This window comes from Gossypium hirsutum, chromosome D01 (genome assembly GCF_007990345.1).
Source record: "Gossypium hirsutum isolate 1008001.06 chromosome D01, Gossypium_hirsutum_v2.1, whole genome shotgun sequence".
In the NCBI taxonomy this organism is placed as follows: domain Eukaryota; kingdom Viridiplantae; phylum Streptophyta; class Magnoliopsida; order Malvales; family Malvaceae; genus Gossypium; species Gossypium hirsutum.
The window spans coordinates 27,416,181-27,431,364 of NC_053437.1; the positions used below are offsets into that span (position 1 = coordinate 27,416,181).

A 15,184-nucleotide genomic window follows, 5' to 3' on the forward strand; every position below is an offset into this window, starting at 1 on the left:
GAATTGTTCAGTTAGAGAATTTGATTAAAGAATTTTAAAAAAAATTAATTTTGGAAAATCTCAGTAATTTTTTAGAAGATTAATTTTGATCAATCAAAATTAAATTAATATCAAAATTAATTTTCTCAAATTAACTAAAATAATATGATATTTTTTGAAATTATTTTTTAAGTCAAACAATTGGCCTGATGGGTAATTAAACTTAAAAATTTAGTCTGATATAAAAAATTGGGCCCGAGAACCCAAAACCGAGATCGAGACGTAAAAAATTGGTCAAACCGGGTCTGGCATGTGAAACCCGACCAACGGTTCAACCGGTGGCTAGACCGAACCGAACCGACTCGGGGTGCAATGAGGGTGTTGCACCTACGATGGCACCATCAAACATGATAGTGTTGGCGGTGGTGAGGGCAACATTCTGGTGGTCGGTGGGTGGTTCTTCGACAGTTAAGCAGTGGAAGAATCATACTCCTACTGAGACTCTATCAGATAATTTGATTTTAAATTAATTATTCCAAAAATAATATTATTTTAATATTTTTAATATTAAATTAAATTAAATACTTATCTTGATAATATTTTATTAATTTAATGTTAAAGTGATTATCTTAATATTAAATTTAATCTAATATTTATCTTGATAAGTATTATATTAACTTAATATTAAAGTGATTAAGTTTAATCATAGTTGAATTCTTTAAATTTTCCCTATATAAAAAGAGAAAGCTGTAGAGAGAAAATTCTCTTAAAAATTTATTTCAGAAGATTTCTATAGATATTTTTCTTATTTATAACTTGATTTAAAAGTTTTGAGAAATTATGAAATTACCTCACCAGTAATTTTGTGGAATTTTTTATTCGAAACGAGCCCACGCTCGACAGACGTGAGCTTTAAGATAGCAGAGAAGACTATTCAGTCGAAGTGTTCATTCTAGACGAATCGAAAAGGTACAATTTTGATTAAGTGTTTATTACTTTAGATATCACAACAAATTTCTAGTTTTGGAGAAAAAATTAAAACTCTGATTTTCTTTAAACTTATTTCCTGCTTTGTTTTCTAAACTCAATTTTCCAACACCACAACAGTTGGAAATCAAATTGGGAGTATAAATGCCATCTTCAAAAGATTTTACAACAACTAGAGAGATCAAAAGGCTAAAAGTGACGTTTTATCAACCTTAGAGCTCAATTTTTTTTCATATATTTTGTATATGCACTTGTGAGCATTAATTGTTTTCATTTAGCTCAAGTGTTTTTTTTTTGTATTTTGTGCTTAATTAGTAAATACTTTGATCTTGTAAGGATTATCTTCTTGTTTGCCTATTTGTTTTTCTTTGAGAGGATTTGAGTTTAAAGATATTGGTAGAAATCTTAAGAGAGTTGTAAGGTTGAACATTGTCATTAAAAGTTGATAAAATTAGTGAATTTAGAAAAATCCTTAGTTGTTGAAAGCTAAAACAGTGAAGTAGGCAATTGAAGTTAAATTACTCTAAATCGTTGCATTCATTGTTTCCACTAAATTTTTAAATGACCAGTTCACCCATTTCTTGATTATTTTGATTGAGTTATTGAGCTAACACATAACGCCTTACATAAATATAAGAATTGTTTTTCACATTAATTTATAATTTGTAATATTTGATTTTTCATATGTTGTTGGTTATACTCGTTACTATTGTTTTCATTGCCAATATGAAGTTTGATTATAAGAAGAAATGAGGTTGATTGAAATGTATAATCCTAAAATCCCAAGAATTCAAATTAACAAGAAAAATTGGAACGACAATAGTTAAATTAATAATTTCTTTAACGGTAATAATTAAATTAATGATTTTTGGAATGATCAAAACTTTGTATTGATTTATGGAATAATTTATCCAAAAATAAATTTTATAACAATTGCGATTTAATAAAATAACAATCTTACATAAAATGTAAAAACTAGATAATGTAAAACCAAACATCCTTTAAATTTAATTAAGAGGTCATGTATAGTAATAAATATAATAATTAAGTATATATAATGAATTTTTAAAAAATGTCCCTAAAATAATTGAAGTATGAGAAGAAGAGAAATTGCAAACATTATCGTGAGTTATAAAAGCAGCCCAACTCTCTCTACTTGCACTTTCCCTTTCATTGAGATAGAATAGAATTTCCTTTAGAAATTATTAACACACGGACACAACAGGTCAGTCTCCTTCAACACGTGTCATATTCCTATTGGAATGGAGACTATGGGTCGGGACCCATTTCTTTTCTTTTACGTTGAAAATTATGGGGTCCCCTTCATCCGTCGATAACGTTCAGATTAAGCGGCTGCGGAGAAAAATATTTGGTGACCGGATGCGTCACGGACTCTCGGTGAAACCTATACTGGTCGGCGGTTGTTTGTGGGGAATGTCGCTGTCAACTTGGTATATTCCAAAGCATTTCCGGATTTATTCTAATCTTTTATTTTAAAAATATTAAATAATGTGGTATTTAAAATAAACTAAAGTAATTTGATGATAACAACAACCAGGATGGATCCAAGGGTCATGGGTGCAGTCGCTCCCTTAGAATTTGGGACGGAATGGAAAATGATTTTCTTTTAATTTATTTGGTAATATATATTAAAAAAGAGATAATTTGAAAATTTTTAATAGATTTTATCATTGATGAGTTCGATATTATGAAAAAGCGAATGGTGCAATTTAAAATGCCTAGTATTGAGAATATAACAAATATCAAGTTTTTAATTTATTTTTTGGAATTATAAATTATAATGATATTTATGAAATTTTAGTATAGTATTAGTTATTATTTTTGCATATTGAAAAGAAATATTTAATTTTATATAGTGTAAATTTTTTCTTTTAATTTTTTTACAGTTAAATCGTTCATACTTTTTAAAAAACATTAAATTGATTTGTTATGTTAAAAAAAAGGTTATTCGGATTTAAAAGTTTCGCCCCATTGGAGGATGTATAAACCTTTTTAAAAAGGTTTTGATAAGCCAATGATTTTTTTCCGTGTTTCAAAATACGGTTAACCAACATGTTAACTAATCGATTACGATGAATTAGATCAGATTTTGCAGTTGACATGAGCGTGAAAGGGGTTCAAGAATCCATTTTCTTTTTATAAGGGCTAAAATAATTTATTTTGGCTTTTTAACCCCATATTGTAGGGTGGATCTCGAAAGATATGAAAGATCTCCTTCCAAGTCGTACATACGACTTTCATCGAATATAATTTTCCACAGAATTCCATATGTATCTATGAGATCGAGTATGGAATTCTGTTTACTAACTTTAAATTGAGTATCCATTTCCCTCCATTTCCTGCTAGGATTGGAAATCCTGTATTTTACATATCCATACAATTGAGTCATTGGGTTTCCGAAATAGTGTAAAAAGAAGTGCTTCGAATCATTGCTATTTGACCCAGACCTGTTCTAATAGAGTCGAGGCATTTCAAATTGTTTGTTGACACGGACAAAGTCAAGGAAAACCTCTAAAATTATTTCAATATTGGACCTTGGACATATAATAGTTCCGAATCGAATCTCTTTAGAAAGAAGATCTTTTGTCTCATAGTAGCCTACTCCAGTCCCCTTATGAAACTTTTAGGTCACGTCTAAGATGAGCGCTTCGACCGAGTAGTCTTCTTCGTTATCCTCAAGCTCACGTCTGCCGAGTAGGACTCGCTTCGAATCAGAAATTTTTTTACAAAAATTACCAGTGCGGTAATTTTGCAATTTCTCTAAACTTTTAGGTCGAGTTGTAAATCAGAAAAATATCTCTAGAATTTTTCTAGAATAGTCTCTTCAAAGAATTTTCTCTCTACAACTTTCTCTTGAATTCAATTGTGTGCCCATTCAAACTATATTAACGTGATAAAAACATTAGTTATATATATACTACTAAATATGAAATCAACTATGTTATTTGTATATAGTTCAAAGTTAAATAAATACATACTTCTGCTTCCGATCGTTAGTCTAATAGAAGCCATATATCTTGAAGCTCAGTAGGTAATCCCACGTGACTTGACGCATGGTTCCACCTATTTAAATAACTTATTAGCATAATAAATTAAATTTAAACCAATCTAATCGTGGTAATATTTATTGAATTTTACCTTGTTAGGAGTGAGAATGTATATGGGTAGTTTGCTTGAAGACGTAAAAATAAAAACCGGAACTGAGCCCTTGATTGTAGTAGTAAAAGGTAACCACCAATTTTGATTTTACATGGTTGCGTCGCTCGACACATCTCTCAGTATAATGTTGGCAACACGATAGACCTCTAACTGAGTTCGCCCGCTACTCTAAAATCGACGAGTTTCAGCAACCACCTTAGATGGACGAGATTTTGTGATTTATTTGGTATCAGGATACCCCCGATGATCTGAATAATGTATGTCCGAGCGTATCATTCTCTTTCAACTTCAATCGAATCCTCAACTAGCTCCACAAAATTATTTCATATCCAAGTCATTTCGATCCGACCTCCGTAAATCGTCTTCAGAACCGGACCCAAAAGATCTAAACATACGACTCCCCAATTAGCAGACTAAACAGAACCATTGACTATTGACTCGTCCACCGATAACTCCAACTGTAAATGCATGTCCTTTAGAGTGATAATAGACTCATCTCATAGAAGATGGAATGTGTGCGTCTCCGGTCTCCGCCTCTCCACCAACGCGCTTATGAGTTTTGGGTCCAACTTATACCCTAGGCCTACAAGGGCCACGTGCCAAAAATCAGCTTCCCTCAAGTATGGTTCGATCAATGATAATGGAGGACCATGTATATTACGAATATGACATTGTAAAATTCGATCTTTCACCTATTTACGTAAAAATTATTAAAAATGTTAAGTTAAAATATATCAATGAAATAAAAAAATTAAACAAGATTAAAATTTATTAAAATTTGCTCTTACCATTTGTAATTGATTGACTGAGATGTACTTGTTATCAAGACAGATTAGGGACCCGACCATTGCTAAATTATATAGAACATAGAAAAAATTTTAATAAAAAAATATTTCTTAAAAATATTAATAAAAAATATATAATTTAGATCGAAATTTAATTTTAGTAAAAAATTTAAGAGAGAATTTGAGAGATTTTTGAGAGTTGATTGAGAAATTTGAGAGATTTAATAGAGAAATGTGAGAAATTTGTAGGTTGGGGGGTTTATAGTTTTTTTTTAATTGTTGGGGAGGGGGCAACGCCTATTTAAAATAGTCGTTGGACACATTTTTGCTTAGCGCGCTGAGCTAAAAGCGCTTTACTGCTCAAAGGGGAAATGCTTCCAGCTGGAAGCGTTTTTCTGAGTTTCTTTTGAAAATGACACTGTTGGATGTGTTTTAGCAAAAACGACCCATTTTCGTCATTTTAAAAGAAATTGTCCCATTTCCGTAATTTTGAAAAATAAATGGCTTTATTTGGTAATTTGGTCAAAGTAAAATGTATGTTGCTATTGTTGACACCATTTTTTTGATAAAACAGGGTCGACTTGGATTTGAAAATGAAAACAAATATGGGAGTCGCCACCAATCTTTTTTTGATGAGGTGTGATCGGGTCACCTCGAAAAGTGGTTGTTTTTAATAAACAATTTGATTTTATTAAAACAACAATTTTGGTCCACGAAATTCAAAAAAATGAGTTCGGGAGTCAATTACATACGAGGAAGGATTAGCACCCTTGTAACGCCCAAAAATTGGTACCTGGTTGATTAATTAGTGTCTTAGTGTCGAAGATTAAAAACTTTAAAGAGTTTTAAAAAAAATACGATCTTTAAAAAACTCGAATAACATGGATTGAAATTTAAGATTCTCTTGTTCTGAAGGAATATCACATCCAGCACGTTAGGATACAATACTCTAAACCCTCGAAACCAAGATTATCTTATGATTAAAAAAAACCATACTTTGAAGTTTTAAGAGGATATTTGGCTATTTGGTCAAACGAGAAATCGAAACCCAGCACATTAGGGCACGTTTTCTCGAATTTTCGAACGCAAAATATTGCCTTATTATTTTTTAGAAAAATCCTCATTTCGAGAAAACAACGTGTCATATCCAATGCGTTAGGACACAACATATCAAATTCCCGATAATGAGCTTTTTATTTATGTTTTTTTGATTAAAGAGTATTCTCGATTATTTAGATTCAACGAAGAAAATTGGAATACAATACGTTAGGACTCAATCCTCTCGAAGATCCCAAATACCAAGTATTACCTTTATTTTCAAAATTTTCTTTTTTACGAATTTGAGTAAAATTTGATGTAATGTTAAATTTGATATATGAATAAATGTCGCATTAATAAATGACAATTATGGATACGAGAATGTGAGCATAAATAATACAAGCAATAACAACAAAATAAAATAAATAAAATGAAAAATAAATATCGTGCAAATAACAAATATATAAGCAAATAAAATTAAAATATTCTTTCAAAATAATAATGAAAATGTAAACAAATAAAGAAAGAAAGAAAATGAATAAAATTATAAAAATATAAAAAGATATATATGTACGTGTATATAAAATTATGAAAATATGAAAACTATATGTATATATATATTTTAAAATTATTAAATATAAAAGTATATGTAAGTAAGTATATATACATATAGATGTATATAAATTAAAATACATAGATATAGATATAGGTATGTGTATGTGTATGTACAAAAAGTGAAATATAAAAAATATTTATAATAACTTTAAAAATATACGTATATATATTAGAAAAATGCTTGCGTATATATATATATAACAAAGTTTTAGAATAAAAGGGTATAAACAAGATAAGGATAATAATATCAATGATAAATAACAATAATGCAATATAACAATATTAATAATGTTAAAATAATTAATTTAACAGGAAAAATAACTAAAATAGCATATTTAGGATTAAACTGAAAATAAACAAGGTTTTAAGGTCGAAATTAAAAATGAAAAGCACAAAAGGACTAAATCACAATGCGCGTGAAAGGAAGAGGACCAAAAAGGGAAATATTCCCTCGCTGATCAAACGGCGACGTTCCAGTGAAGCACATGTGCATGGTCTGGGGACCAAATTAAAACAGAAGAAAAATTCGGTAGCCAGAATTGCAAATATATGAAAAACAAAATTGAAATCGACACAAAAACGGAGGGACCAATTGCGCAAATATTCCCACCAGCGAAAATACGCGGACCCTCTGGTCGGGTCGGGTAGACGGGTCTTAAGACAAAACGACGTCGTTTTGCCACTGGTGACCTTGGCTCAAAACGACGCCGTTTAATGTTGCTATAAAGCCCAAATTTTTTCAAAATTTTTCATTTTTCCTTCTTTCTCAAAAAATAAAAAGCTGAGATTCTCTCAAACTCTCAACCCCCTACCCTATCTCCGGCCTAGGGTTCTGGCCAAGGGTCGCCGCCGTGGCCGGTGGCCGACGTTGCGCACAAAAGGCGTTTCAGCCCCGTTTAAATGTGTTCAAAGGCTGAACCTTTTTAACCCGAAGAGCCGAAAGAATAAGGGTCCCAGTCCCCTTTCGGGTCCGATTCGACGATGGCGGAGGACCATCGACGACGGGACCGCAGGACGATTCGGTTAAACTTTTCTTCATTTTCCTTTTTTTATTTTCGTGCATAAAAATAAGTAGATAAGATGAAAATAAAAATAAAAAAACCGAAATCTAAAATAATAAAGATAATCACCTTGAAACTTAGTTTTCTGTTTTTATTTTCTAATGTTCGTAAAAGAAAAAAGAAGAGGACTACAAGCCTTAGATTTAGGCCTTTTATAACCGATTACAACTCCCTATTTCTATTATTTTGTTTGTTTCTGCTGTCCGCTTCTGTTTGGCTTCTTCTTTGGCTTGTTGTTTACTCTTGCAGGTGCCAGATGCGGTGGCAGAGGAGGCATGACAGGTGTTGGAGGCGTAGCAGAGGCTTGAAGACCTAGGTGCGGCGCACCTAGGGTTTTCTTTGGCTGAAACATGTTAAGTTTTGTGGTCCGTTAGGTTTGAGCCTAGGGTTTTTAATTTTTGGGCCTGTAAACTTGGACTTTTTAATTCTGGTTTATTTTTTTTACGGGCCCGGGCAAATTTGAGCCTTTACAGCTATGTTTAAAAATTTAACATTTTAATTAGTATTTCCATTAAGAGAAATCAATCCAATTATTTTTTAAACGGTTGATGGTTAAATTTGATTCTTTTTTAAAAGTTGAGAACCAAATTTAGTTAAAAAAAGAATAAGAGTCAAATTGACAAAAAATATAGACATTAAAAAGTTAAATTTGACATTATACCTAAATATTTTAATAGTGTACAAAGGAGTAATCAAATTAGGCTTAATTGCAAAATTTGCTCTTAATGTTTAACTATTTTTTCATTTTTTCTCTTATTCTTTTTTTTCGATCAATTGCACCCTGTCGTTTTATTTTTGTTCAAATCAATTATTTTTGGATGGAAATATTGACATCATCAGTAATTGACTAATGGTCAATGTAATAGCTGATGTGACGTGACACATGTGATTAATTAATAATGTGGCACTGTTTTATCTAACCTCAACAAATCATTTAAAATTTATAAAAATATTGAGAAATATATAATTATTAAAAACAAATAATTAAAAATTAAAAATAAAACAAATTCTAAAAAAATATTTTTTACAAACTTTTACAATTAATAAACTAATCTCTAAAAAATTAAAATCATAAAATAATAGAAAACTTACAAATATATATATAAATTATTAAAATTTGTTTCACGTTTTTATCTTCTTCCCTTCCCCTTTTATTTTTCTTGTTTCTCCATTTATCCTGGCCACGGGAAACATGCATCGTCGCCGCCAGAGCTCCGATCAACCCCCTTCTAACACCGAAACGAATCTCTCTTCATCCTCTCTTTCGTTCAACGGTTTAGATTTCCCCAGAAAATGTCCAAAACAATAGAAAACTTGAACAAAAGTTTGAAGCAAAAAACTTCGATTTGTCGCCGTTCACTGTTAGATCACCCTAAGATTGGAATATGTTACTCTCCTCAACCTCCTATGCACTCTCATCGTTCGGATCTTGCAGCGGATGCTCCAAGCCCGTAAAAATAGATAACCCGAAATGAATCTTTGCTTCTTCTTTTTTTAGTTTATGCTTTGTGTGAGTTTATTGTTATTTTTGTATGGTTTCAGTTTGGGTATGGTTTAGAGAGAGTTTGATGTTTATGGAGGTTGTGAAAATAGTGATGAGTTGAGTGGGTAGTGGGCAGTGGCTGGAGGTTTGACGATGGTGAAGATCAAATGGAGGGAGCAAAGAGGGATATATATGATGGTGGGGATGACGGTGTAAAGTGGCGGGTAAACAATGTTTCAAACGTTGAATATTCACCAAAATGGAGAGAATCATTCGAAAATTAAGGGCCAAGATACTCGTACTGTCATGGTAAGTTTTGATGATGTGAAATTTTATGTTGTTATTGAGGAATAAATGTAAGCTTTTGCAAGTGATTGATAATTCAAGTAAATTTTTACATGAATCTTTAGGTTTAGCAATCCATCTTTCATTGGTAATTAGGTGAAGCTTGTTTAAACCTGTGTTTGTTGCTTCAAAATTGGTTACTTTTCTGAGCTGCATGTTGGTTCGCCATTTAGTATCTGCTGCATTTTGTTAAATTCTGGATTTTCTGCTTAGTGTTCATATGATGTTGTTGTCTACATGCCCCAGAATTGATTATTTGCTTGATAGTTTATACCATGGTTTCATTAAGACTGAAGATACTTTCTTCCTTGTATGCAGATGATGCTGATGTTCCTCAGGTGCAACACTATCTGAAAGAACATGTTGTTTTTAAGGAGGTATTGTATTCTTGAATGTGTCTTAATGAAATGATGGAGGTTTAGACTTGGAAGAAATTTAGATCAGGAAGAAAATCCAGGAACTTTTAAAAAGAGTTCATTTTATGATATTTGATTTTTACAGGCTATTCCAATTAAAAATCCCCTTGCCCTGTCAAAGATACACCAGACATACAGAGTTGGTTATTTGAAGGTATGCATGTTAAAAACTTTATTTATGAGTTTCACTCTCGTCTTTAATCTTGTAACCCTTGCTTTTGATTGTTTCTTTGACTGCACATATAATACAACTTACATAATGTATTAATAATTTTGCCTCTATTGGTTATCAGATGAAATTAACTTTGCATGTTGCATATTACCATGCCATCTGAAGTTAATATCTTTATCTTTTGTTCTTTTTCCAGGTCTTCACCTTAGAGTATTCTCTAATATGCAAAATTTCAGATTACAAGAAGCTTTATAGAGCATTCTCTATTTTGGGTATAGTTTTTAGTTATAGTATGTATTTAGTATTTAAAGATAAAGATATACACTGATTCTATAGGTAAAAGTAGGTTTCTCAACTTCCCAATAAAAAAGAGACAGTTTATGGAGCATTGGACAAATGGGTAGCTTGGGAGACTGAGTTTCCATTGATTGCAGCTGTAAAAGCTTTACAAATTTTCAAGAAGAGGAGCCAATGGTTGCGTGTTATTCAAGTATATTCAGTCTATTGGTATTCTTACTTTGTATTTTCCAGCTTCTAAAATACATTCATTGATGCAGTATTAAAATAGCCTTGTATGATCAGTATTCTTTGTGAAGTTTGGCAAATGTAAAAATGAAGTTGCATGAGAGTTTGTGATTACATACATTAAATCTATATTATTCATTTTTACTTTTAACATGAGATTCTTATATTATACACGTCTAGCAGCATAAATAAATTAATGAAAATATGTTAAAAATATATATACAACATAACAATTTCATTAGTTCTTTTACTGTATTTCAGCATCTATTTAGACACAAGATATTCTTTAAATTACTCTTTTAAATTATTCTTTAAGTAACATATAGATTATGATATATATGTTAAATTATTTGTTTCGCTAATAATATTTTAACACATTAAATATGCATTATATTTTGAAGATAATAAAGTAGGTTATAAATTATTTTTATTAATTCATATTTTAATAATTGTTGTATTAAAATTATTATTAAATTATATATTATTATTAAATTATATTTAATAATAAATTTATTAAAAAGGATTAAATTATGTATTATTGTTTTTATTAAATTATATTTAATAATAATCCTATTAAAATTTAATAATAATAATCATCCTTCTAACAAAATTTTTGCTAAGGGTATTCTGGTCATTTTAGCTTCTTTTCTTATGCTATTACAACTCTATTTTATTCAACCAAACACAAGAATCTTATTACAGTTCTATTCTATTACAACTCTATTCTTTTACAGCTCTATTCCATTACACTGAACCAAACGTGGTATAAAAGTGATACCATACGTATAAGTAAAACTAAAAAATGAATTTGTAAAACTAAAAAATGAATTTCAAGAGTAAATAAAAAAAATTTAAAAGTGAAATTTATTAAACAATGAAAAACAAAAAATATATAAATTCAAATAGACTTGTGAAATTATTTATCATTTTGGAATACTTTCAAAGAAATAGATCAAGAAGCCATGATTAGTGAAGTTTTAGCAACGATAATCACAAAGAGAAAGCACATAGAGGTGGGAGAGAAAAAAAAAAGGTAAACGGTAGCAAGCTTGGAGGTTGGTACTAGCACTAGGCAAAACAAGAGAGAAAAATAAAATGACTTGGAGAGAAAGAAAAAAATGTTTAACTATTATTTAAATCCTAATTGAGGTGATATCACGAGTCAATCAAATACTAACTCGATTGAAAAATTATTAAATAATCCTTACATATTTGTAATAAGTTATATTCTTACAATAATATTTTTATCTTTTAAAACCTATGTTAAGATTCAAACTCATGTCACTAGAATATAAATTTTTTTTTTACCGTTTTAGCTAAAGATTTATTTTGATATATTTATACATTTCAATGTTATTACTCAAATTATTTCACCCGCATTGTTTGAATTTAATATTTTTATAATATTATTAATTGAGTTGATGTCACCTTGTTATTAGTTTAATATATTTATCTATTTAAATTTCCTTTTAAACATAATTTAAATTAATTTTTATTTTAATTTCGTACATATTGTATAAGTGTTATATTATTAGTTTCAAATATTTCATTTTATTATTTATTTATGTTATTTCTAAATATGCGATTTATGGGTGTAAAATTTTTAATATTAAATTAAACTGATTTTGGAAAAAAAAACCCAAAATTGAGTTTGTGTTGAGGTACAAAATGATAGTGACGGTGTTGGAGAAGAAGCGTGACAACTTAAAATATTCATTTATTATATAGATGTTTAAGTTTAAGTTTAAATAAAAAGACAAAGAAACACAAATAGTGCAATTGGATAATATTAAAAGTTTTAGAATAATAAAAGTAAGTATAAGGTTCCATTATCTCTTTCATTTATTATATAATCATGCCTTTTTCTTTTTAAGGTTGTTTTATAGGAATAAAATGATTTATATAATGACTGGAAAAGGTTAACCACCTACATTTATTTTCTTGGGAAGGTAATGAATTAGGTAAAAATCAAATAGTTAGGTTTAGAGTTTTTTTTTTGATGAATTGTGAATTTATTTGAGGTTAGTAAAAAAAAATCAATGATGGTAAAATTAAATATTATAATAATACTATAATATAAAATAGAAAGAAAACTAAACTAATTTTATTGTTTGAAATATATTATAATAATTAATGTAAAACAGGCTGTTAGGAAGAGCGAAGAGGCAGCCAACACAAGTTGGTGGTGGGGAAAACATCCATTCAAGATGGGTAGCCACCCTATCCTAGTCATTCCAGCTATCCAATCAACATCTCCATTTTATATAAACGTTTTAAAACATATCACGTTAAAATTAACATTTTAAATGTCTTTAATATGTTACTCATTTTTTATTTAATATTTAGATAATGTTATATTAAGTTTTTATTTTTAAAAATATTTTTATTTTACAAAATTTTAAACATTTCTTTTCAAGAATAACGAAATTCTTTTACCATGTAAACAATATATTATAGTTATTTTATATTTTAAAGACTTTTTAAAACTAATATTTCTTAAGAATTTAGTTCTTTTTCTAGAATAATAATTTAGTTCTTTTATACTATTTAAATTTTGCTTAACATTATCTAAAAAGAATTCAATTTGTTTTTAAATATATATTTAGTAGTGTTTGCTTATATATTATTTTAAAAAAATTACTTTTAAATATCCATTTATAAGTATTTGTTTATATCTTATTTAAAAAATTATTGTTATAACTCAATTTAATTATTTTTTTAAATTTGAAATTTCAATATTTAAATTAAAAATTAACTAATTTACAAAGAGTGCAGCAAACTAAAAAAACTAAAAGAATATTAGTAAATAAAAAATTACAATTAATAAATCTAAAATAGGATATGTAATATATTATTAACATTTTCAATCAGAATTTTAAAACATTTAAATTATGAAAATATGTTTATGTTAAAATTATTATAAAAATTATATTAAAAAATTATCATAATTTTTTAAATAATTAAAATAAGGAAAGTATTTATTCATGAAAAACATTTTGTTATCACCTATTTTAAAAGTATTATAAAATCATTTTTAAAAAAATAATATAACAGTAAATAGTAAATTTGTTTATAAAAAATTGTAATTTATTAAAAATTATAATTAAAATGATTTAAAATAAAACTAAAATTAAAGTATTGTCTTATATTTTTAAAAATATTATTAATTTTTTTTGTTATTCTAAAAAGACACAAATAATATTAATCACTTTTAATTTTATTATAACACAACATTTAAAGTATGACTTAATATTAAAAATAAAATAAAACAAAATATAAATATAAATAATGATAAAAAGGAAAATAAAAACAAAATGATTATTTACTTTTAAAAACATTAATAATAAATATTGTTTAATCAAAATACAAGAAATATGTATGATTTTGAATTAGATTAAAATAATTTAAAATAAATTTAAATTTCAAATAATTAGAAATATTTAAAATTTAAATAATAATTGAAAACTATTTTTAAAAAAAGATGTGTTGTAAAAATATTCAAAGTGTAAAAGAAAAATTATTAAAAAATCATTAGGTTTATGTCTATACTAATAAAAGTTTATCTATTAACAAAATTATTTTCATGGTCGCAAAGTAAAACCCTAATTTCATATTTATAATTTTAATTTTTTTCCTCTTCAATGATAATTAAGATTATGCAAATGAGTTTTTCAAAAAAAAAAGAGTACAAAATAAATCAAGTTTAAAAATTATTTAAAATTAAAAATAAATAAATGAAATGCATTATCTTTATAAAATTATAAAAATAAAAATGAAACATATGTTTCGGGAAAAATACAAGAAAAAGCCCTTTTTTTTTAAATTTACCGAAATGGGCCCGATATTTTATTATTTACCAGAATGACCCATTTTCCCCAAAAGCGCGTCCACGTCAGCGTGATGTCAGGGGACGTGGCAGAAAAACACGTCCCTGAGGGCGCGCTTTGCTTACGTGGACATAAATCGCTCCCTCAAGGGCGCGTTTTGTTGCCACGTAAGCGCTCACTTGGGGACGCGTTTTGCCCGTGCGTGAATAGTAGCAACGGCTACTTTTTTGACCGTTGGTGACCCCCCAACCTTCATTTTTTTTCACAACTAAATCCTTTCTCTCAATTTCTCTTTAATATTCTCTCAAATCTCTCTCAAATTCCTATTTAAAGGAGCTTCAAATTTTTAATTATTTTAAAAATAGTTTTAAAATTTATTTTTTTGAATTCTTTTTTTAAATTGTAAATTTTTTTACCAATTTAGCAATGGCCAGGGAATTGATTCATCTTGATTACAAGCATATATCCGTGGAACAAATGAAAATGGTAAGTGTTAAATTTAATTTTTAAATATTATTTAGGATTTTTTTATTTATGCAATTTTAAATAATAATAATTTTATTATTTTTTATAAAAGTCTGTAGATTGGATATTGCAATGTTATATCCGCAATATGCATGGTCCCCCATCACCATTGGTAGAGAACTACCTGCGGGAGGCGGATTTTTGGCACGTGGCGACGGTAGGTCAGGGATGCAAGTTGGACCCGAAACTCATCAGTGGGTTGATTGAGAGGTGGAGACCCGAGACGCACACATTCCATCTTCCATT

The 15,184-nt window shown here is 28.5% G+C and overlaps 1 long non-coding RNA gene across 1 annotated transcript; it reads left to right on the forward strand.

Annotated features, from left to right (window-relative positions):
- Positions 1 to 8,745: 8,745 nt before the first annotated feature.
- Positions 8,746 to 10,737, forward strand: LOC107920998 (uncharacterized). Its single transcript, XR_001690891.2, has 4 exons — positions 8,746 to 9,437; positions 9,792 to 9,850; positions 9,975 to 10,043; positions 10,258 to 10,737. It is a non-coding gene; the product is annotated as an uncharacterized lncRNA (long non-coding RNA).
- Positions 10,738 to 15,184: the final 4,447 nt, after the last annotated feature.